Raw genomic sequence first — 26,050 nt, 5'->3', positions numbered from 1 at the left:
GTTATTACTCTAACTGTTGTGAAGATTCTGTGAGAATGTACATTCAGGGACCTGCAACTCTATTCTGGTGCACTTCAGGTGCTTCCAATGTTCATTGGACACTTCTCAAGTTTATTGGGTACTTGTGATGCACAATGGACACTTCTAGTATACATTGGGTATTCCTGTTGTTATCTGATACTTCCTAGCAGGTGTCTGGATGCATGTTGGGAATGCCTCGATGCCCATTGGTGCACATTGCACTTCAGGGCTATTATATACCCACTTTGAGTCTTTTTTGAAAGAGAAAAGACAGCATACAACAACAACAACAACAACAATGTATCTGTCACTCCACTGGCTGCCATTTTGCAGTGGATCAATGTTATATCGTGGCAGTCCCTAGGTGAACATGAAATTTGTTAAATTACTCAATTCTATTTCCCACACATGGGGGTCCACTTGCAGACCTAATTCTATATTCCGCCCAGTATTTCATTGCATTGATATATTTCATTATGGAGATGATTTTTAAAATATATTTTCAAGCCTTAGTTGAGTTTTTTGTTTTGTTTTTTACAAAACAACAACTTCATAAATTGCATTTGGTTAAGGGAGTAAAAAAATATTCAGAGAACTGGTAGTCTAGTTAAAGAATCAGACTTGATCTAAGGAAAATAATTCCAATCTTTGCTCAAACACTAAGGTTGCATAAAGTCCACAGACACAATCACAAGTAAGTGTCAGGATGATTTTTTCTCATAGCAGCTCAGCCTCAAGAGCCCCTAAAACAGCTGCAGAGAGTTCCTAGGGTTACAGACTATCATTGGGAGTATCCACATGGAAGAATTTGACGTCATGGCTTCGCCCTATGGAACTGTGAGATTTGTAGCTTGTTGTGGAACCAGAGCTCTGACAGAGAAGGGTAAATATCTCACAAAACTACAAATCCCAGAATTACATTAACACTGAGCCATGGCAGTTAATTTGTTAATTTGTTTGCATTGTGATTACATCCATTTTTCACTGAAGAAGTGAGTATAAATGATGATATTTCAGAGATACACATCTTAGGTGAGATATATTAGTGTGCTGCATTCATTGGATTATATACCTGCCTCTGTTCAATTCCAGCTGGGTATTATAATATATAGTAAAGGTAAAGGTTTACCCCTGACATTAAGTCTAGTTGTGTCTGACTCATAGGTTGGTGCTTATCTCCATTTTTAAGCAGAAGAGCTGGCATTGTCTGTAGACACCTCTGAGGTCATGTGGTCGGCATGTCTGCATGGAGCACTGTAACCTTCCCTCTGGAGTGGTACCTATTGATCTACTCACATTTGCATGTTTTCGAACTGCCAGGTTGGCAGAAGCTGGGGCTAACATCAGGAACTCACCCCACTCCCCGGATTCAAACTGCCGACCTTTTGGTCATCACATTCAGCAGCTCAGAAGTTTAACCCGTTGTGCCACTCTGCTGCTCCTATTGTAAAGACCTGCTAGCAGTTGATCTGTCCTGACTCTTTGTGTTGATTGGTTGTCCTTAGAAGGTCTCTCCTCACTGGCTTCATTCTCCATAGCTGTTTTATTTTACAACTTGGAGAGCTTGGCAGTCTTATCCCCCTTTTAATTCATCCTCCCATTCCTTTATACTTGTTTACCTTCGGCCATAAATATTCTAACTTTTTGATGAAGTGGTCTCATGTTCTTTAACTGTGGAAGAACACTGCAGCCACATTTCTCTTCTGAAATGAAAGATCGCAACCTCCGTTCAGTAGAAGCAAAGTCGTTTTTTTATGGATGAAAGCACAGGAATTGTTTGTTCTTCATGGCGAAGATCAAAAGAATATTTTAATTCTAAAACACAAACCTTTGGACCTCAAGTCATTTAAATGAATTTGCTTTTTTACTCTTAACCCCTGCTGTGGCACAATGTTTATTTTACATGGTAATACGTGACACAGAGAACACTTTAGGTCTGCATAATTTGGCCATGAATATATATATTTTTGTTAGTATTGTCTACTGAGCACAGTCCTTCAAAACTTCCCTGTTTTTCTCTTGCAATTTTTCCAAAGTTTTCATCCATTAATTTTAAATAAATATCATGATATGAAAGAGAATTTAGTAGCGTTATAGAAAAATAGATCCAGAAGAAGGAACTGGCAAAACCACCTTTGAATATTATTATTTTGCCTATGTAATTTATGGAGTCATCATAGGTCATTGGGAGACATAAACACGCATCCACACACACAAATATTCCTGAGACATGAAGAAGACATTGACCTTTGCATTATTTTGTTTGTGTGTGCCTTTAAGCTGCTTCTGATGGTTGTCTATAACCTACCTGGCCCTATCATGTAATGTTCTTGGTGATAGATGTGCAGAGAGATTTGCCTTACCTTCCTCTGTGGCCGAAAGAGTGTACCTTACCAAAGATCACCAAGTGAGTTTGTGTTGTTAAGCAGGAATTTGAGCCATGGTCTCTAGGCCTCTTCAACCTGCGGCCCTCCAAGTATTTGGGCCTCCAGTTCCCAGAAGCCCTAGCCAGGTTGTTCAATGGTCAGGACTTCTGGGAGCTGAAGTCCAAAACACCTGGAAGGCCGCAGGTTGAAGAGCCCTGCCCTAAATGGTTAAGGACTAGCGTACAGATCTGTCCATATGAATGTGTTCATAAGTTGCAGACATCTTCTGAGGCCCGATGATAAGAGAGCTCAATGTATTTTTTCCATCTTACATTCTACTAGTTCTCAAACTGGAATTTCCAGAATGATGCGAGGTTAATTTCATCTACTCTGTTGGATTCAGTATTGACATCTTAGATGCCTCCCTATAGCAGGTTTATCAAACAGACCTAGGATTAACATACTCACTTTTCTGTCAAGTTGAATGTTATGGTATCTTTACGCTTGAGCTGCAGGGAGAGGTGGCTAATAAATTCATTATTGCTATTTATTAGTAGTAGTAGTAGTAGTAGTAGTAGTAGTATATTGTTGCGATTCCCTTATTGATATTCCTGTATGTTCAAGTGTCCAATGCATTGCCTTATTTCCTTTTATAGGATCAACTCTAGTCTTTAGAGCTGAGCTTTCCAAACTTTTCATGTTGGTGACACACTTTTTAGGCATGCATCATTTTGCAACACAATAATTCAGTTTTACTAGCCAACCATAGATTAAATCAATCCCTTACAAGAGATACGAACACATGTATACATTATAATAATGAAATGTATGAGGACACAACATCTCAGGAAAATCTTTGATTTATATTTTGTAAAATATAGGATGCATTTCACATTGACTCAGAAGTTTCTCGTTACGTTTGTGCGGCACACCTACACGCTGCAGCCAACACACTAATATTGTCATGACACACAGTTTGGAAAGCTCTGCTTTAGAGGCTGAGAATGTAGACTGGAACTTGCATTTCTTCATACAGTTTTTTTCCCTTTACCTTGGTTCTTTGAGCTAGTTGTGTAGAAGAGCAATTAACTCATAATGGCACAGTGTTTAATGTGTCCTATCTTGAAACAGGTTGCGTATGACCACTTTAAAAAAAGCCTTTCCTTAGGCAAGATTTTTTTTTTACTAACTGTTGTCCAGTCACAAATCAGCACACACAGACACAAGGTACTTGAAAGTAGAGAAACAGAGACTGATATCTTGGCTAAAACTTTACTTCTACTGGAATCCCCAGGACTCTAAAAGCTGTCCATTCAGTCTTAAAACATGTTGTTTTAAAGGGCTGGGAAATTCTTTAGAGTGTGTTTTGATACCATGGAGGAAGAATGGGTAAGAAAGAGGGTAAGAAAGTTGGATATTTTTCTTGCAGACTTTTGTCTTTTATGTGTTAAATCTTGACCTTTGGTTTGGTTTTCAATATCAAAGTGGTAGACTTTTAAGGACACCTCCTGTATTGCTGGTTCATTTTATTTTCCCATGTTTATTATGTCCTTTCATAATAACCACTTCTTGAGCAAAACTGTTGGCTGCTACAACTCCTTATCACAGTGTAGTCTTTGTTTATTTGTTATCTTAATGTTTTTAAAACTTTCTGATATAAGAAGGAATGAGAAAGAAAAGCCCATTGCAAAAGGGGCTGTTGAGTTTGAAAAAAAACTGCCAAAGCATACACATTTGCAATTTCACTGTGCAATGTTTTGGGCCAAAAGATGTAAGCTGGGCTATATTAAGAAGCAACCTTGCTTCCACCTACTGTTTATAGCAAATCTTTTTCATTGGCCCCTTCTGGTATAAGAGTTGTATCTATTGTCAATTTCTTATGTAAACATTTTATTTACACAAAGATCTGTTACGTCCTCAATAATTTTTTAAAAAGGAATCACTGAAACAGCCATAACAATGTGAAGTTTAAGTTTGGGTATGTGTGATATTTTGGGCCATATATCAGGTCAGAATTAATGTCAGATTGGAGAGCATTCTGAGTGACAGTATGGTATCTGAGAAATTAAGTGGACGCTCATAATAATGTGACATTTTATGAGCAGTTCGACAGCTTTCATTACCTAGATTTATGCCTTGATTTCCATATGATGGCTGCTGGAAATAGGCACGCTGTCAAGATGAAGTTTGTGTAACTATCTTGAAATTACTACTGCTGTCTGTAATAAAATGTGGAAGCAGTACTGTTAATAAGAAAAACTAGTTGGCTATAATTCTCTCAGTCATGAGTAAGAAGCATTGATAAGTACCAGATTAGAAATATAGCAGTGACATTGGAGCAAACTTTATTTTTTTCTCTTATAGGTATTGTTTTATGCACAACTTTCATTAGAGCTGTTTCCAATTATAACATTTAATAATAATAATAATAATAATAATAATAATAATAATAATAATAATAATAATAAAACTTTATTTATACCCCGCCACCATCTCCCCAACGGGGACTCGGGGCGGCTAACATGGGGCCACGCCCAGAGCAATACAATATAATAACATATAAAAACAACATATCATAACACAATTAAAAGCAATACAATAGATTATAATAGACATTACATCAAGAAATCCAAAAAAAAAAAAGTTAAACAAGGGCAGGCCGCATGGACACAAGGATAAAACTCGGAGTGAGAGGGACAGAGGGAGTACTCCATTGTGGGCAGGGACACAAGAAAGTAGGGCAGTCTAGAAAATAAATGCTGAGGGGGGAGTAACACAGACATATATAGCAAAATTACTCACCGAAAATTACTCATTCCTTCATGTTCTTGCCTACCATGGCTCCTCAGCAAAATATCAAATTATTTAGCATTCCAAAGTAGTAAAGTGGGTGAGAGAGGAGTCTAAAAAATGGAAGTTGTTTACTTCTAACTTTTGTTATTGATTATTTTGCAATCAGCATTTTGTTAGTGTCCCACAGCTATATATAGCGGTTAAAACATTAGCCTTCTTTTTCATTTTAGACTGTTCCCATTTTTTACATGTATAACCTATAACCTACATGTGAGGTTATGGGTTATACGTAGCTTGCACTTTGAATTGTGCCTAAAAACAGACGAGGAGACAATGAAGCTGCTGTAATACAAGAAACATATGCTTCCTATAAACCTTTTTTGTTAATCGTTTGACTACATCATGAACTGAAACTAGAACTGAAGTTTCCAAACCATTTTTGGAGCAACAGTTTTGCTCTTCCTCCATATCGCAGAGGTGGTAAAGGCTCTGAGAATAGAAATTCCTGGTTAAATTTTAAAAAAATTCACCATAAAAACTATTATGGGGACATTTTCCATGTCAAGTCATATATGTGTGAAAAAGCTTGTGGGAGGAGTTGGGAGTTATTAATACAGTAGACCCATAATAATTCAGGGTCATTTTGTAATCACAAAATAGTTGGTAATAAGCCATCTTAATCTTTCCAACAAATTTTAATGTGTTACCCAGCATTCTCAAATGGCTTCTTCTGCATAGCAGTTTCTGCGTACATTCTTCTGTAATACCACAGAACTTGATAGTCAGGTAAATTACCAATATTCATTGGAAACAGTGTGATGGTGGTCTTTATGTCTGACAAAAGCAGACTAAAATGGTTCATATTACAATGACCCTATCACAGATCTTTCAGAAGAAAGATTTTATTCCCTCTCCACTTGTATTACTTGTCCTGCTTCCACAGGAGTCCCATTGAACACTGTTTGACTAGGATTTGTTCCAGCAGAATCTGAAATATTGCCCTGATAAGTGATTGTTAATAAACTGTATAAAATGCTATTAATTGTGTGTATGTTTGATTGTAATGTGCATTTGTTCTTAAATTGGTCAATAGCTATGGCAAAAGATGAGGTATTCAGATAATGCAAGTATAATTCTGGAGAGAATCAAGGGGACAGTTGCAACTCAAGATAATTAAATGGCATGATGGGATTTCGTTACATAAATATGTAATTCTGATACATATTTATCACATCTTCCCAGTACTGAGATATTTTAATTAGTTGTGATTGAAACACTAACCTCTGGACAAAAAGGCCTGCCATATGGCCGGAGGAGAGCCTTTGAATCCCTCCGTCAATGACACCAGTGTTTTTTCAGACTGGCATTGCTACAAATCTGCAGTGGTGAGGGGCATAAGGGAAACTTCCTGCAGTTAGCCCCTCCCTACTGCATTCAGCCTTTGGCAGCGCAACCCACTCACCCGCCCTCAGTTCAATATGAGTTAATACTGGTCTCACTAGGGCTGGATAGGTATTTTTTCCCTCCTTAAAGAGGATTTTTTTCCACCTATCCCATATTGAAGCTGTTGGGCGTAAGGAATTTAAAGGGATGGGGCTGTCATAACTAGGTGTCACTAGCAAGAAGTGGGGGGAGAACATGAGAACATGGAGTTGACACAACTCCATTTTGGGGTGAAGGGGGATTTTTGGGTTGACCTCTATAGTTGTGTGGCTTTATCTCCTTTGGAGCTTACCTGGGCAATTTACTTCTCTCCTATTGGGTTATGTGGCTCGGGAGGGAGGTCCCCAGAGACAACCTTCAAGCAGTGACTGGCCGGGATAGCAAACCATCAATGTGGAGTGCCCCCGGGGTCAGGTTCTTCACCTGGTGGTTGGCTTGGCAGGTAGTCAGAGAATGATGCCTGGCTTCATGCCATTGCCCATGTAACAGTGCTCCCCCCACAACTAGTAACTTAGTTCAATTACCAGTTTTAAGTAAGTCAATAAATGGCCCATTGTATCTCAGTTGTATCTTGTGTCTGGTCTCTTTACTTTGTGATGGGGATTCAAGCACTAGTTTTACTCTTCAGAAACCAATTCACTTCTATGCAAATTGTGGTTGTGATTATCTGTTTAGGGTTCTTCTTGGATTATTTCATATGGGTCATGAAAGCTGCCCAACTTGTGGAATGACATTCCTGATTTTATATGCTGAATGTCTAGATTTTTGTTCACATCTGTTTTTATGTAATCCATACACCTCAGTTTGATTAGTAAAAGGTAAAGGTTTTCCCCTGACGTTAAGTCCAGTCATGTCTGACTCTGGGGGTTGGTGGTCATCTCCATTTCTAAGCCGAAGAGCCGGCGTTGTCCGTAGACACCTCCAAGGTCATGTGGCCGACATGACTGCATGGAGCGCCGTTACCTTCCCACCGGAGTGGTACCTATTGATCTACTCACATTGGCATGTTTTCGAACTGCTAGGTTGGCAGGAGCTGGAGCTAACAGCAGCCGCTCCCGCCGCTCCCAGGGTTTGAACCTGGGACCTTTCGGTCTCCAGCTCAGTGCTTTTACACACAATTCAATTTGCCTATTTGTTTGTTTCTTCCCTTTTAAATTCAAAGGAATCCACAAGATATCTTACATAGGATTAAATATAAGAACATGAGGAGCAGGGGATAGCAAATCCTTGGCTGTCAAAATGTAATACCGGTATGTGAAACATTTCAGGGAAATGGAAGCTCAGTTTCCAGTCAGTTCCTTCATGGTGAGAATGACCCTGGTTGGAGATAGGTTTATTTACTATTGGCATCAACACCAGTAGTTTTGTGAAAGTAGGCCTCTTAAGATCCAGCACTCAAAATAGAAAGAGTGGAGATGATTTGAAAAATGGATTCAACACACATGGACTGGATTTCCAGCCTTGAAAACGCATGTGCAAATTAGTGGAGACGGTGTCTGTATGGACCTCTCCTGGCTATAGTCAGTTTGAGAGCTTGGGGTGTGGAAAGTGGTTAAACAAGTAATTCTTCTCAACAAGAATAACCAGAAAATAATTTAGAAACCTCTGCTTTGGGAGGACATTTAGCTTTCCTTGTTCTTTATCCTAACCAGTACTGCATCCGAAGACTTGGATTTATATCCATGAAAGCTCATGCTAAAATAAAAATCAGTCTTAAAGGTGCGTGTCAATTTAAGACTAGGACAATCTTATGAATTTCATAGGCAAAGAATATTCAGAGGTGATTTGGCAGTTCCTTCTCGGAAATATAGTCTACATCATCAGTATTAATTGGTGGACTCACATTCAAATGTTAACCAGTGCTGGCTCTGCCTAGCTTCCAAGAGCAGATCGGATCTTATCCTGTTAGAGTATTTAGACTTTTCATTAATCCAAACTCCTCACTTGTGTGGTTTGGGTTAATATATACCAGAATGTTCTCATTGTGAGTAATTTTTCCAGCCATGGAATCTTAAACTGAGGTAGTAAAAGAAAGCCATCGTGAGCATCAATCAACCAGCATTGATAGAGGGTTTAAGGTTTCCTTGAATAATGAGGTGTGAAATTTATTGTCAAACACAGCAGTGTTCAATGTACATGTTCTGTTTACTGGAAAACATCTGCAGTTAGAGCAACTCATATGTTAGAAATAAAGAATATACGTTTTTTTGTAATCCTACTCTGTGTGTGTGGAGAGGAGTAACTATTCTCCATCTGTATGTCTAACTTTATCTTTTCCAACTACTGTTATTATGAAAGCAGAAATTTTAGCAACGTTGGAAAATGAGGATTGCTTAGATTACTAAATAAGAATCTTAAGGGTAGGCAACCCTATCATGGAATTTTCCTGGCACAATTTGTTTAAAAGGGATTACCTTTGACTTTCTCTGAGGCTGAGAGAGTGTAATTTACCCAAAGTCAGCTATTTGGTTTCCATGGCTGATCAGGAATTTGAACCCTCATCCCTAAAGTCATCGTCTAGTGCTCAAACCACTACACGCTCTGGTAAAACATTACAGGACAGTTGTCATAAGGGTAAACTAACATTAAATATTAACATTAAATGGAGAAGAACTGACGAGAAAGAAGTGTTATATTTTGATTGCGTTTGATAAGAACTAGTAGGAAAATCAGACTTCACATATTTTCCCCTCCGTTCTGTAGAGTTTGGGTTCTTTTTTTCTGTAGTTGCACATATAACACCATCCTCTCCAGCAAAGTAAATATTCCTTCCCTTATCTCTCATGCCAAGCTGACTTCAGCATCTGAGAAGCTTAAGAACCCGATACATCAAATTACCCTGCTCGAGCTGTTGTTTAGTACAGGGCATTTTGTCCTGTCATCCTTGTGACAGGATGTCAAAGCTTTGCTTCCCGTTGCCAGCATCTGCAGGAATCTGATATGCTACCTCCCCATTACACTGGGGACAAACATCAAGCAATGGTGATCGAAACCAGCAGGCCAGACAGCTGCAGGTACTGGAAAGTTAGGCTGCTGGACTATCTCAGCCTTATATTCAAAATATTCCTCCACTTTCCCTCCCCCCACCACCACTCAACATCTTGAAATTCGTATTTTCTTTCAGTAGTGGTGTTGCTTATGGAATGCTCTTTTTCCCTCCAGTTGTACAAAAAGCAAATGGGAAGCAAGTAGAACCTACTGAGAGATTTCCCTTGTTTAGGCATTTCACTAAGCCAGTGCAAATACTAGTCTCACGGTTTATATTAGGACCATAATGGAAAATTAAAATCCAGATATTGCCTCTCTCTCCCTCACATCTGCAAAGGGTCAAAGTATCTGCAAAGGTGTAAAATACCATCCAGTGTAGGAAGTAGGTATTCCTAAAGGTATCTATAAAAAGTGGTTTTCACCTCACTGACTCAAGGCAGCTTACAAAAACAATGGTATTAATGTAAAAAAAGGTAAAATCAGTTGAAACATAAAAAATGACATTCTTAAAAACTATAAAGTAACAATGTAGGAGTGATTAAAGTCTCTCAAAAACAGCCTAATGAAGATTCAGTGGCCACAAAATGTTGAGAGTCTCTTGGAACACAAAACTTATTATTTGGATGTGGTATTCATAATAATTAGTGAAAAGGAAGACATACTCATGGGAGACTTCTGCTGCTGATCAGTTGCCAGATGAGTAGAGGGGCTAACTATGAGAATGCAAGAGAGGGGATTTAGGAGAAAATAGAAGAAGGGTGACATAGATACAGAAAATGCAATCAACACTGGACATTAAGTATAGGTTGAATATCCTTTATCCAGAATTCCAAAATTGTCCACATGAGTAAGATAGTTTGCTTTCTGATGGTTTGTTATACACAAACTCTGTTTCACGCAAACAAATTGTATGCAAAATTACCTTCTAGCTATTTGTATAAGGTGTATGTGAAACATAAATGAATTTCGTGTTTAGACTTGTTCCCATTTCCAATATATCTCATTATGTATGTATATGCAAATACAGTTATTCCAAAATCCAAGAAAATCTGAAATCCAAAAGCCTTCTAGACCCAAACTTTTTGGATATGGAATACTCAATCTGCTGTTGTTTTTAATCAGTTTGGGAAGAAGTTTTGTGCCTATTAAACCAGCCAATGCTGAGTTGTTTGGGGAAGATGATTTTGCTCCACATCCACTTCTTACAACAGCTGTTGAAGTTCTGCTCCTACAAAAAATTATCTTGGGTGTAAACATATAAGATGTGGAATTAGCCATATGCTGATGACAAGCAGCTCTACCTTTGTTTTCCACTTGCAAATCCTAGCAAAGCTGTGAAATTCCTGACCAGCTGTTTAGAAGCACGTTTGAGATGGATGAGAGTGAACAAAATGAAATTTAATCCAGACAAGATGAAGGTACTGTGGAAACCAGCTGCCCTGCATAAAGGGGCACATCTTTGTCTGGAATACATTGCCCTGCAGGGCAAAACTTATATTTTGAGGATTCTTTAAGACTTAATTCTGTCTTTGGAAGCCCAGGTGATGATGACAGCCAAGTATGCCTTTGACAAGTCTAGACAAGCATACCAATTCCAGAAATAATTGTGGCCCGATAACCCATGATAGGTAATGGGTTTACCTGAGGCATCCAAACGACACCTCAGGTAAACCCAGATTAATGCAGAGTTTCTTCTGCATTAATTTAACAACCACAAAGGTCTGAACCTTAAGCGAAGGTCTGGATCTTTGTTGGTTCCAGCCTGTGGGACTTCTTCTGCAGTCCCTGGGGTCAATCCCCACAGCCAACCCAGTTCTTCAGGCTTCTGAAGCCCTAAGAAGTGAGAGGTCACCCACCTCCCCCATTTCCCCCCAAAAAAACTTACCGGAGGGTCCTGATGGCAGTGTATTCTGCAAAGTACTCCTGACTAGCAAAAATGATGCTTCAGGAGGGGAGAGCTTCTCACCTCCTGGCGTGTCATTTTCACGCATCAGGAGTACTCTGCAGAGGGCTCTGCCCAGCAAGCAGGCCCCCCCAGTGAGATTTTTTGGAGGGATGCATGAAGGGATGGGTGCCATTCTGGTTGGCCCAGGGTGGCATCTAGCCACTTCTCAAGGGAAAGCCTAGGGTTTGGGTTGGGATTGGGTACAGAAACCAGGCAGGAAGCGGGTTAAAATAATCCACTTCCTCCCAGGTTTCTGCCCTGTCTGAAAAGGTCCTGAGTCTCTTTTGTATATAAATAATAATCTGTACACACAAGTGAGAAATATTGCACAACAGAAATCTTACATGCATAAAAATTGCCTAAAACAATGATCTTACGCAAAAGATAGGTACATGATTTTAAGAACTTTATCTTTCTGCTTCTTTCTCTCTTTATGCTTTTTCTCACCCCCCTTTTTTTTTACATTCTTGCTATTATGCTTTTAAAAAGCATTTTAAAGACAAAAGGAAATGGTAGCTGCACTGCTTGTATCTGAGCCTTCCATTTGAAAGCAAACAGATTACAGGAAATGTTGTGACACTTCAGATTTTTGTTGTTGGATCCACTGCACAGCTGTGTTCACTATGGACTGTGCTGACTATGGCTGCTGGTAGTTGTAAATAAATAATGGTTTTAATGTGAAGATAACTGATTTTAGTGTTTATGTATATTTATGGTTTATTTTATGTTCCGGCATTGAATGTTTGCCGTGTATATGTTGTGCTCTGCCCTGAGTCCCCTCTGGGGTGAGAAGGGCGGAATAGAAATGTTTTAAATAAATAAATAAATAGTCCAACAACATCTGGAGGGCCACATGTTCCCTGCCCCAGATTAGGTTTAAAGGGTACACTTTTAGTTTTGTTTTTTTAACTGTTATTCCCTAGCAAATTAATGCTCAATTTGTGTATCTCCCCTCCAGATAAACAATGCCAATGTGTTCATTTCTTTTCTGTGTTAAATGAACATTTAGATGGTTCTGCCGAGTGATTTTACATTATTGCAATCAGCAGCAGACTATTTCATTACAATTTAGTTATTTCATACTGGATAGTTCCTCCTAATCTTTTTAAATTACCAGAATCTGCTAATTACTAGGGAAGAAATTCACTTGTAGAGAAATGATTGTATCCATTTGCAATCATCTGCTCCTGCAGATCAGTTGAATACTTCAAGCTTTTCCTAAAATGAGGCCTTTTCAGTATTGTATTACATCTTGCATTACATAGATAGAATGGAAGTTGAGGCTTAATTATTCTTCCTGAAGCTCAATGGAAAAGAGGTCATTAAGGATTTAAAGCTTTGGTTTCCATGGGTATGCCGCTCATGGAAGGCAAGTTTACATACATTAGTTTAAAACTGCATTTTTTTCCAGAATGAGTAGTCTTCCTAATTGTAATAAATATTGACTTCTCCAACATACAGATTTATTGAACTAAATTTTAAACCCGTGATTCTCATTCTTTAATCCACCAGATGTTTTCTTCTTCAGCTTCTAAGAGACCCACAGTTTAAGAGCCAGTGTTTTGAAGTAAAAAAGAAAATCAAAAGTGTGGGCTTCTATCTGCACTTTCTTTACTTATATGGATTTGTAAAATAATTTTTATACTGCCTTTCCACATAGCAGATTTTAGTGTCATGCACAAAGCCAATGAAAAGAAGAAAGCAGCCTATGAAACCAGGGCTCCTTCCATACTATAAAGTTATACTATTATATCTTTTAGATATATCTTATATCTTTAGATAGGCTGTAGCCTATCAAACTCAGGAATTTGTAGTTTGGTGAAGAACTAGAGCTCTCTGGTTGAGTAGCCTTCCCTAACTGCACAATAGCTAAGCAAGTTCAGCCTGTGTTAGTACTTGGATGGGAAACTGCCAACAAATACTAATTGTTGTAGGCTATACTTCAGGAGAATAAACTCTTGAGTATTCCTTGTCTAGAAAACCTTATGAAAGGCATGGGATCACCATATGTCATTAGACAATTTGAAGGCATAGGTGTTCGTCATAGATAGATAGATAGATAGATAGATAGATAGATAGATAGATAGATAGATAGATAGATAGAGATAGGTAGATTGAAGGCATATGTGGACAAACAAATTGCAAATTCCAGGATTTCATATGATAGACCTATGGCAACTAAAGCAGAATCATAGCATTATGAAAGAGCCCTGGGACAACAACATCTGATTGGGGTTCTCCACTCCTCATCTGACTGCTCCAACCTCCATCAGCCTCAGGTAAGGATCATACAGACTACTATTAACTCTTTACTGCACTATTAGCTGGACTGTTTAGGGGTAGGAAATAAATATCTGGAAATCTGCAGCTTTCTTGACTCTACAACAGTAGTCCGGATTCAGCCATAGGAACTGTTTCCAAACTATCAAGGCCTGTATAGATAATAATTATACGTTAAAAATATTGGGAAAATCCAGAGAAATCAGCTTGTACTAAAACTCTGCAAAATACAGCCTGGAATTTCCATGTGATAACTCGAGTTTCATGAATCTATAATTGGAGGTATGTTCAGGCATGCCAAAGGGGCCTGCTGTACATACATTTCTTTCATAGGGATAATGAAATATTTTTATTTCCAGTCCATATCATGGGAACCTTAGAACTTTGGCCAAGTTTCTCAATGTGGGTTTAGAGCTTCAAATATGAAATGTTTAAACTGTAAGGAACTGGTATAATTTGAGGAGGAAAGCATGTGGTATTCACTAGAATAAAATCATTTATCTCATACTTCAGAACGTTGCTTTTAAATGTTTGATTTTCCACCATTATATCAGCATGCAGAATTTTGTAACAATTTAGTCAATAATATCAGTCTTGGTAGAATGTTATAAGTTAAGATGATTACATAACTATTTATCATTCTTTAAGAACAAGATTGAACTAGAATGATAGCTGCAAATTAAAATTGCGGCATAATTGTTTATAAAAACACATAAGCCATGTTATATGCTGCAGATCCAGGGATATCACAACATAGCTTGTATTGATAATGCACTTCTGAACCCTTTAAACCAATTTTTAAAGTTATTAAAATAAAAACATCATTATGTTACAGAATGAACAAGTGTTGTTCAGGTGTCTTAAGCATGTTAGGTAATAAGTATAATTTTGCTGACATCTAAACGACATATTTCTGGCTTGTCAAGGAGGTTTACATAACAAAATTGAAACTTTCATAAAGCTATTCCATATGCCTAAAGGTGTGATGCAGTTCGTTGAGAGGGATTGCCAGGTCCATAGTGCTGGCGGAAATATAAGAGAAATATAGCCTGATCCCTCTCTCCTTCTAGAAACTCTGAATCATGTCCTTGGTGCAGAAGAAAAGTGGGATAAAAATAAACAAATACATTTGATGACTGTGGTCAGGAGCACTCTGGAGTTCTGTGGTTGCCACTAAGGTCAGGATAATGACAAATGTAAGGATGACTGTCCAGTGAAGCTGAATCAGATTCGGCCCAAGTAGACAACAAGGACTCCACTTTTGATGTTGACATGGTTTGGGAACAAGGTGATGTAAACACTATGGCAGAATCCCAGCCTGGTTCAAGGCTCCAAATTTTGTTCCCCATGTAGATGCGCCCTTAGTCATTTAAGCTGTTTCAATGGTTTAAGCTGTTTTAAATCAAGTCATCCTATTTTTAGGTGCTAGCTTCCGTGATTGGAATTTTAATTCATTGTAATCAAATATTTAAAGTTTTAGGTACAATTTCTAACCTCAGCTTAGTACACAACTATTTTAATAAATAACTGACAAAAATGAATGTGATTACTTATTTCTGCTTGACACTTCAACCATTAATTGTGATAATTTTCTTCTTTATTTTTAATTCACATAGTAAAAACGCAGACTTCAGAAACGTCTTTTCTCATTTGTTTTTCAGTCAAGAAACTAGACTAGACACGTCATCTGTGATGATGTCTTTGGAACAGCTGAAAATTTCTTGGCAAAAGGAGTGTGATGTTGCACTCTGGACTGAGCAACTGGTTAGGCCAACCCTAACACAAAACAGTTGTTGAAAAGACTAGGGATTTCAACCTCTGGAAAAGAAAAGCACTTGAGCCAAACAGGCTGAATCAATTTAATTGGGATCTGCAACGCTCAACGAACCAGCCAGTATTGTATTTTTTTAAAGGGCCATGCCTTTTTTAAAAATCTATTCACAAAGCTAAAACGATTCATAGTATACAGTTTTCCTTTAAAATCATAGCACTCTTAATATTATTTTGCTGTACAATGACTTTTCATTTTTCCCCTGTTCAATTCCTAAATATTGGTTTCAAGTATGGTGTTTCATCATCTCATCTTAATATATTATTTTCTATTGAAAAAGCCATTATGGTATTCAAGCTAAGATTTTTTATTTCTGTAAATGGCATCACTGTTTAAAAACTTAATGTCTGGTATTGCTTTTCAACAATGACCCACATTATTTAATAATTTTTCAAAACATATTTGATAGTGGAATGCAGTTTATTTCTAGGTGACAAATAACTTTTCTGAAAGTACAGAAAATAGTTTCGGACTTATTGAATCCTTACAGAAATGTCTGTCCTGTGTCACATATGGTCTAATGAGATAACACTTCAAAGGTGTACGGCATCCTGAGCCAATCCAGCCAAGCGTATTCCACTTCTTGATCCTTCCTCCAGTAGTTTTTCACTTGAAAAAAGGCATGAATATTACCTCCTCAGATAAGGTTTTGGTTTTAATCCTATTCATACAAAATAGGAAGGCTGTCAGTCAAACAGGAAGACATACCTGTATATCAATCTTACAAGTTTTGATAAGCAGAAGAATATCTTTCTCCCTCTTTTAATGTCCGTCAAGAGTTATAGAACCCGAGCCTTTTTTAAAATACTTAAGGTTCAATGGGCTTGGAATGTATTGTTCAATTAAATCACCATTGTTACTAATTATTTTTATAGTATTCATTTAAAGAACAAACTGTGTTTGCCTTCAACATGTAAATATTGAAGCTGCATTCAGATGGTCACTGACCTGAATGTAAAAGCTATTTGGCTTCAGTGGGCCTTTCATCTGAATTAAAATGCATAAGATGTGCTACTAAGAGGGAAATCTTCTCCTGGACTATGCTGCTTAAAAATGTCTCCCACCTGAAACTAACCTTACACAGAGAACATTAGCATGCTAGATAAAATAATTCTACACTTTTACTTCCACCCAATTCTGCAGGCTGAATATATGCAGAAACCTTCCTACGTCTGTTGTTAAATTACATGCTGAACATCCCTTATCATAAATTATCCATATGGGTGGCTGAGAAAGTGGCACCTTTCCTTTCTGATTCTTTTGTTTTATGCACAAAAACTATTGTACAAAGTTACCTTCAGGTTATGTGTATAAAGCATATATGAATATCAATGAATTTTGTGTTTAGACATGAGTACCATCTCTAAGATATCTCATTATGGATGTACAGGCAAATACTGTACAGGTATTCCAAAATCTGAAAACATTCCCAATCCAAAACAGTTCCGGTGTCAAATATTTTGTATAAGGAATGATTATCCTGTGCTTCAATAGACTTACTTGCTACCCCTCTGTTCTGCCTTGGTCAGGCCACACCTGGAATACTGTGTCCAGTTCTGGGCACCACAATGTAAGGGAGATGTTGACAAGCTACAATGTGTCCAGAGGAGGGCGAATAAAATTATCAAGGGTCTGGAGAACAAACCCTATGAGGAGCGGCTTAAAGAACTGGGCATGTTTAGCCTGCAGAAGAGAAGGCTGAGAGGAGACATAAGGAGGACCATGTATAAATATGTGAGGGGAAGTCATAGGGAGGAGGGAGCAAGCTTGTTTTCTGCTGCCCTGAAGACTAGGACACGGAACAATGGCTTCAAACTACAGAAAAGGAGAGTCCACCTGAACATTAGGAAGAACTTCCTAACTGTGAGAGCTGTTCAGCAGTGGAACTCTCTGCCCCGGGGTGTGGTGGAGGCTCCTTCTTTGGAGGCTTTTAAGCAGAGGCTGGATGGCCATCTGTCGGGGGTGCTTTGAATGCGATTTTCCTGCTTCTTGGCAGGGGGTTGGACTGGATGGCTCATGAGGTCTCTTCCAGCTCTGTGATTCTATGATTGTACTTCTGAGTAGAGGAATCTAGCTTAGTTTGCAGCTTCAATGAAACACTGGCTCCTTTGCATCTACTGAAAGGAACAGAATAAGTTATCACAGAGAAGAATATAGGGTTCTATGTGCATATCAAAGCCAGGACAATGTCTGTTTGCTATGCAGAAATTGATGGCTAATTCTGTTTTCAAATCCGTAAGGCGTTGAAAATGTCAGTCATTATCAATCTTGAATTAAATTAATGTCTTATGCTGAAAATTTAAGTCTTGTATCCTTCACTAGGCTGGAATAAATTAACTGTAATATATTTTAACTCTTTCTTATCAACCTTTGAACAATTGTCTTTAATTTTTGGCACACAATTTCACATTTTCTCTGTTAATGCATCTGTTCAGTATGTCAAAGGAGCTTTTAGTAGTCCACTCTTCAGTCATTGGTTTGAGGAGTTTAAATAAACCAACAACAAATTCTTAAGGGAAATTGCAGAAAATGCAACGGTAAAGATATTGTTTCTTTCAAAAATGTTTATTTATCTGCTGTCTCTTCCTTGCTTTTTTTTTGTTCTGTCCTCTGTCATTCCATCTGAAAATATATGGAAAATAAGAATTGTACTCAGTGTGAACAGGGCAAGGCAATAATTATCCTTCTAATGATTTAAAAGTCAACTACTTTGCCTTAAAAAGATTATTTTGGTAGTACTAAGACATATATCTAAAATCCTTAAACAAAGCATGCAGTACTGCTCACTATTAAAGAAAAACATTGGAATTCAGCTTTTTTGAGTTGGAGTCAATACTAAGGAATCTCAGGGCTTTGTGGTATTTGATGAATCACAAATTTATGCTGAAAATGATTTTTTTTGTTAAATTGATAGCTAAGTGAAAACAGCTTAGTGCCTTATAAAGTTTTGTGCTGTGAATAGAGCGTGTTCAGAGTTTAATTCCAACATCATTGCAGTAGTATGCTGGGAAATGTCATGTGCATACATGTATGCCAGTGTTGGTTCTCCCCAATAAGCAAAACGCCCTTAAGAAAATATGTCATCAATCTGATTCTAACCTAATTCCTGCATCATTCAGTTTGGCACGCAACATATCACGATTAGCACATTGAAATGGGCAGATGTTTTCAGTGGTGTTTTCTCTCCCTCAAACATGGGGTTGCTAGGTTTGGAGCATCACAGGTTCTGAGATTTCATGGTTTAAACTTGAAATGGAAAGATTGTTCCTTATAATGTTACAAGGGGTAGGGCCTTATGATGTAATTGCAAGATGTATTACAGGATTCATATTTGTAAACAACTAAACAAGGCATAAGGGGTGAGAAGAATGTTAAGAAATACTCAAAATGCTTTGACTTTGTTCCAGTGTAGGCTTCAAGTTTGCTCATTTTATCAATTTCTTTTGACTTTTCTTTCCCAAGCCATCCATTTTCATATTTCAACAAGTTTCCTCTTTTCCCAATTTCCAGTTCTTTCCAACCAATGACTGTTCTCAATCTTTACTTTGCCATGACAAAGATAACTCAGAATCAGGAATCATACACCCCAAAGATCTGAAATCTTGGTCTTCCAGGTTCTTCCATTAGCTAACTAGCTTCCTGACCTTGGTCCAGAATGCCTTTGAGCTGGATATCATCCCCAACAACCAAAACGGAAATCAGCTTGTGGAAGGGTAGTATATTCCTTCTAGATTTGGTTTCTCTATGACTTAGAAGAACATCATGTGCAAGTCAACAGTCAAACTTTCTTTACAGAAGGATAGGTAACCAGACATATTTGATGTGGTGTGTGCTGATACAGATATATATGAAGGCTTTTCTAGAAAATCTAAGTCAAGAACTCTCCCTAAAAGTACAGGGTAGGTATAATTATGCTTGTGCCTGCTTCACATGTAAGTGCTTTTTAAAACATCATGCTCTTTTTATTATAAAAGGAAGAAACAGACTTGATATATTTGATAAAATATTCCAAAACAGTAAAGGTGGCAGGATCTTAACAGTATGATAGCAGCGTACATTTTTCACAGTCCCTTTAAAGAATTAAGGGTTTATAAATATGTATGAGCTGCTTTTTCAAAAGAATAAATAACTCTCTCTTTGCATTCATGAATATATGAATTCCACAAACATCTAACAGAAGATGGGGGTGTTGTGGGGAATATGGCATATCTAGTCTAGGCGGTTTTTTTCAGCTTAAGGAAAATTTATATAGAATTTTTTGTAATGGATTTCCCCCTTTTTAATATAAAGATTTCTGAATAGTGTTTACAACGTTTTCCTTCCTTGTCTAATGTGGCCTTCTTCGTCTTTCCTGGTGTTTGAGCACCTGATAATGCTCTCCTCCATCTGATCTTTGGATCTCTGGTGAATACCTTATACTGGGTGTATGTCAGAGAGCTCCTGATATTTGCTTCCAAATTTATTTATTTCTATGTTTGTTTATTTAATTTGATCCTACCTTTATCTTCAAACTGGGATGTTCATCTCTGAGTCTCATCCTGTAGAGTCCTTTCTGTTATCTCTAGTGTCCTCAGATGTATCCACACTGCACAATTAAATCAGTTTGGTACCAGCCTGCACCTTATGGAACCTTGAGATTTGTGCTTTGGTGGAGTTCCACTTTCTACAAATACAATAGAGTCTCACTTATTCAAGCTAAACGGGCCGGCAGAACCTTGGATAAGCAAATATCTTGGATAATAAGGAGGGATTAAGGAAAAGCCTATTAAACATCAAATTAGGTTATGATATTACAAATTAAGCACCAAAACATCATGTTATACAACAAATTTGACAGAAAAAGTAGTTCAATACGCAGTAATGTTATGTTGTAATTACTGTATTTACGAATTTAGCACCAAAATATCATGATATATTGAAAACGTTGACTACAAAAATGCCTTGGATAATCCAGAACCTTGGATAAGCGAGTCTTGGATAAGTGAGACTCTACTGTAATTCAAAGTCTCTCCTCAAACAACAAATCTCAGAAGCCACTGGGTGGAGCTGTGGGGCTAAGGTGATATCAAACTAGTATAAAGGTACAATGTGAATACAACCCTTGTTAATTGGGCTGGAGTAAATAGGCCTTTTCTTATATAGCACAAAGTAATGTGGTGCTCAACATTGCCAGCAAAATAGACTAGTTTCTTAAAACTATGGATCACAAACCCACATGGGGTCCCCTTAGCTCAATGTTGGAATCACAAAAAAATTGGCAACAATAAAAGTTTGCTGAAGGTCACCTATTTGCACAAATCTGTTAGCAACAACATGCAGTGTTTACAGTGGATCCTGCAGAAAACACGTCAGCTGTGCTCCACACAAAGGAAAAAATGCTGATTTATTATGAATAAATTATTGGTTTTTATGCCTATTTTATCCACTTATAAACCTGGGATTGCATAAAAACTTCTCAGGTAGAAAGAGGTTGCAAGTGGGAAAAGCTTAAGATCTAGGCTATATAGTGACTGTAGAATGTATATACTGTATATCTATCTGCCCACTGAAGTCAGGGTTAGGACCAAGCTCTAGGCTAGTGGTTCCCAACCTTTGGTCCTCTAGATGTTTTGGACTTTAGCTCCCACAATTCCTAACAGCTGGTAAGATGGCTGGGGTTTCTGTGAGATGGTCCATAACACCTGGAGGACCAAAGCTTGGGAACCACTGCTTAGGCATACTGATCTTTGGTGGGATCTTCTTGTGATGGTTCCCCACCCCACAGCCCTAAATGGAAGAGGCAGAGAGCAGCAAGAAACAGCATTACAGATAGCCTTGCAGTGTGCTGAACTTAGCTGCATTTTTCACACAATGCCTGGGAATGACAAATTGTCAGCAATACTCTAGGAAATGAACATGGCAATTAGTCCCAACTACCCTCTACTACTCGAAGTGCTAAATTGCATTGGATTCTCCCATAGGTTCTTAAGGTAGGCATCAACAGTAGTCTGTTATAGCATTTGTAGATAGGATGCCAGGTCTCAATGCTCGCTACAGTGCTTTTTCACCCTTCCCCCTTTCGTATGTCAGATTGTGCAAGTTAGACATGGAGCCAACATGCCAGCGAGTAAGTATGTTCTCAGTTTTGATCAATATTGATAGATACAGGCTGTGTAATACTCTAGGCATTTTTTCATCGTTCAGTGTTCAGTTTTTGTCTTCTTCTTACTGTCTTCTAAGTTTTGACAATGAAAATGTCAGATTAATTTCCCCAAAGGGCAAACTAGTCTCACTGCAAAATATATAAATCAAGACAAAACAGAAGTCAAAAAGTGTCTACTCATATTGAGTTGTTTGACCACGACAGTCGCAATCTATCACAAAGTTCAATACAAACAGGATTGCAACGAATGAGAAATATACAGGAAAGCATTATTGTTCTGTGACAGGAGAAATTGCAAGGGAATTTTACCATAAACCAGGGTTTCAGAGAATCAAAATACGAGCCTGCTGTTGCTCACTGTAGGTATAACATGGCTCAGCTACCTAGATATTTGTGGATGGTCTTTCAACTTGGATTCTTCATGGATTCAACATGCAAGGATTCTTCCTTTTGAAACCGTGCGGTGTTACATATGCACCAGGCCAAACCTGCTTCTTTTTAAAATCTTTATTTTTTTATTAAACATTTTGTTAGCTTGTGCAAAGGCGGTAATAATGCATTGGATGTTTATAGCATTTATGTACTTAACACAAGCAGTCCAGCAACAGTAAACATTGGGCTACTCATGCTGCTAGTCATGGTTGCAAAGTCTTATTTGGTGCCATGGACATAAAATACTGAGCCTATATAAATAGCATTGGCCAAAGCTTGTGAAAGGAAGAATGGTCTGCTTGATTGTAGAAGGAAGTTCAGAAGAGGTTAACTCGGCACTTGTTGGCATTTCCTCTTTAATATTGTATATTAAACAAACTCAGCAATTATTGAGCTTGGGGAAATTGAGAAAAACACTTTGGTGTTTTTCTGGATAAAATATGAATAGCTTTCATATGTGGTGTAGTTGTCGCATAAATAGAAATAGAATAGTAAAAAAAGGTTTATTTAGATTATTTTGGTATTGCCTTTTATTCTAGTATGCTCATTATTAAACCACATATATGGTACCCTGCCAAAAGGAAATCAAACCCAATACATAATCTGTTAAGGGTCCAGATTGACTGTAAGTGGAAAAGTGCAAAAGACCCACAATGGGAAATTGTGGCTCAAATGTATATGGCAAATGTTCCTTGCGTTAAACCTATCCAGTTGGTGAGAATCAGAGAAGCATGTGAAGACTGTAATATATTAAGATCTTTTACTTGGATAGGTCCAATTTTCAAAATATCTGGAAAACCATCACAGTCAGTCTTAAAACAGTAACTTTTCAGATTTTTGCATACTAATTCATATATGTTAGATATAAATGGGAACTGTATGAATGCAGTTAGGTTTCATGTTCATTTTTAGTTGGAAATTATATTTGATCACATTTTTATAGATTTTGGGATTTCATTGTCTATTTTTATGGTAGTAGTGATGAAACATGTGGTAGATTTACTATGATCAAGCTTATTAAAATATATTGTGAATGCCAGCTTGTAGCTAAGGACAATAAGGCTGACAGATAATAAATTAAATTTTATGCTAATTTGTAGGTTTCATTGCAGTTCCTGAATGTTCCTTCCTTTAGTTATTTGTCCATTCCAATACCCTGTCTCTGTAACGCAAATCAAAAGAGGCAACCTTTGGGGGGTCCCCAAGGAATACAATTAACTCTATAAGAGATTTTTTTAAATTTAATCTCTCATAAAAAATATGGTTTCCCAGAATGACAGCATTATAGGTTAATTTTATTATCCCATTATAGGAAACACGAGCAACAGTATGGAAGTGGAAATCCATAAAATACAACAGAATTTTAAAGGAAGCAGATAGATTGAGGCCCGGTTGTCATTTTTAGGTCACCACTGACATCTCTGAATATAATTTTCATATGAACTGCATTGCAGGGCTTGGATGTGCTGCTTGAAGAAGCGACATTTTCACAGCGGGAGGCCAAATCAAAATGAAGCAGTCAGATGCAGGTGCAGAGTAATGGAAGAGGGCTATTTACCCTGAAGCAGAATCGCTGGGCTGGGAAAGCAGAAGCTCTCGCAGCAGAATGGCCGTGCTATTTCTCTCTGATATATATCTCAGCGCCAAACAGTATTCATAGGGGGCCCAAATAATTGTTCTTTCACTTGTATTTAATGAGATGCATTGCCCAATGCTGAACAACTGAGGCACTTCCTTTTGTTATGCTAACTAGAAGCTATTCAAGCCTGGCTTTCTTTGACTTCTGTTTAATCCTTCCTGCTTCTCCAGCCTCAAGCCAGGCAGGGAAATACTTGAAAAGATGGAGGTTTGCACTGTGCACATCTGTTGCCTAGATCAGATCTATTTTGCTAAATGAGGGTGAGGAGGAGAACATGGGGGGTTGTGTGCGCAGCATTTCAAATGCTACACATATTATATAGTTCAGTGTAAAAAGATTATGTTATATGGTTGCACGTTATGCCATATTCTTTGGCATTAGGAAAGTAGAATATATGCTAATGTTTGCCCATATCTTGAAGATTCAGTTAAATTTGTGCCAGTAAAGAGTATCTTTAAAACCCTAGTATTAATATGTCTTCAAATTCCAGCTGTAAGATCTCTGAAGCTACAGTTAATGCTTAGGTAAGACCCATGAGATCCATAAACGTAAGCCACTGTGAACCAGAGTATTTATGAATTTATGTTCTGTTAACATTTCCTAGAAGAAGAAGTTAATTGTTACATAATGCACCATGGTTCATCTCATGTTTTTCAAGCTATGCGTCCATCATAATAATATAATAGCTTTATTTTTATATCCCACCTCCATCTCCCCAAAGGGACTTGGGGCGGCTTACATGGGGACAAGCCCAGCATTATTATTTATTATTTACAGGGCTCGGGCTGTGGCGCAGGCTGGAGAGCAGCTGCAATGAATCACTGCAATGAATCACTCTGACCAGGAGGTCATGAGTTCGAGGCCCGCTTGGAGCCTATGTTTGTTTGTCTTTGTTCTATGTTAAAAAGGCATTGAATGTTTGCCTATATGTGTAATGTGATACGCCCTGAGTCCCCTTCGGGGTGAGAAGGGCGGAATATAAATGCTGTAAATAAAATAAATAAATATTCCTCCCCTTCTCACCCCGAAGGGGACTCAGGGCGGATCACATTGCACACATAAAGGCAAACATTCAATGCCATGACATAGAACAGAGACAGAGACAAGACGCAGGCACCGGGCTGGCCTCGAACTCATGACCTCTTGGTCAGAGTGATTTGTTGATTTGTTGCAGCTGGCTTGCTTTCCAGCCTGCGCCACAGCATTAAAATAGGTTAAAACACAATCCATGAATATAATATAACATATAACAAAATAGATATAAAACAACATAAAACACATCAAATGCTTTAACAACCTGGACATAAAATACTATATGTGCAGAGAAAGAATTTGTGCAGAACTCTGGATAGGGCTCATGAATGAACTGTTCACTCAAAAGCGCATCGGAACATCCACATTTTTAGGTTCTTGACTCTTGATCATAGGTTATTCTGGCTAAAACTGATGGGAATGTCAACCCAAAGCATTCCTAGGATGAGAAAGGCTGATGCAGGTGTGCCAGGTGCTGAAGTGAATAGGTGAATCTTTTTAAAAGAGTACCATCTTCCTCCATTTACATTCTGATAGGAAAGTGATGACTTAATCAAAAGAAAAGAGGTATGATTTGTGAGGATTTCAATATTCAGAACACGGTTTACTCTGAATTCCAGTTTTTAACGTGAAACACCTTTAACATCAGAAAGGAAAACTTCAAATTCAAAAGAAGTATTGTTGTTACAGTACAGATCTATTTTCTTTGGCTTGTCACAATTACAGGAGCAAAGGCCAGGCACTTGGGCTGATGCAAAAATGTTGTCTGTGGGATGCAAGGCATCCAGGCAGGTTCAGTAGGCTATAGCACAGTGTGACTATGATAAAATAGAACCATTGTTTTGCTCTTTCTGTCGAAATATTCACTGTGATACATATTCATCTTCTCCTTGTCTCAATTTTTTTTATCTGACATAACAATACATGAGACTTTAGATACATACCTATGCAATTCTGAGTATCAATAGAACCTGCTTCACAGCCCTTTCCATAAACTGGTACACAATCCATGACAGGTACTGTTTCCACTAATTACAATAGTATGGTAATTTTACTAATAGAAGCCCATGTGCTGGGGGAAAACCACTATTATTTGTCCTTTTTTCTGCTATTATAACATTGGCTATGTCCCCTTGGC

The 26,050-nt window shown here is 37.9% G+C and overlaps 1 protein-coding gene across 2 annotated transcripts in view; it reads left to right on the top strand.

The window, feature by feature from the left end:
- cdkal1 (CDK5 regulatory subunit associated protein 1 like 1) overlaps positions 1–26,050 on the top strand; it is a 323,608-nt gene that overhangs the window by 271,606 nt on the left and 25,952 nt on the right. The window lies entirely within an intron of this gene.

The sequence above is a fragment of the Anolis carolinensis genome, chromosome 4, assembly GCF_035594765.1.
Source record: "Anolis carolinensis isolate JA03-04 chromosome 4, rAnoCar3.1.pri, whole genome shotgun sequence".
NCBI classification, from domain to species: domain Eukaryota; kingdom Metazoa; phylum Chordata; class Lepidosauria; order Squamata; family Dactyloidae; genus Anolis; species Anolis carolinensis.
The sequence above is the reverse complement of the archived record's forward strand: the minus strand, read 5'-3'. Positions and strand labels throughout refer to the sequence as shown.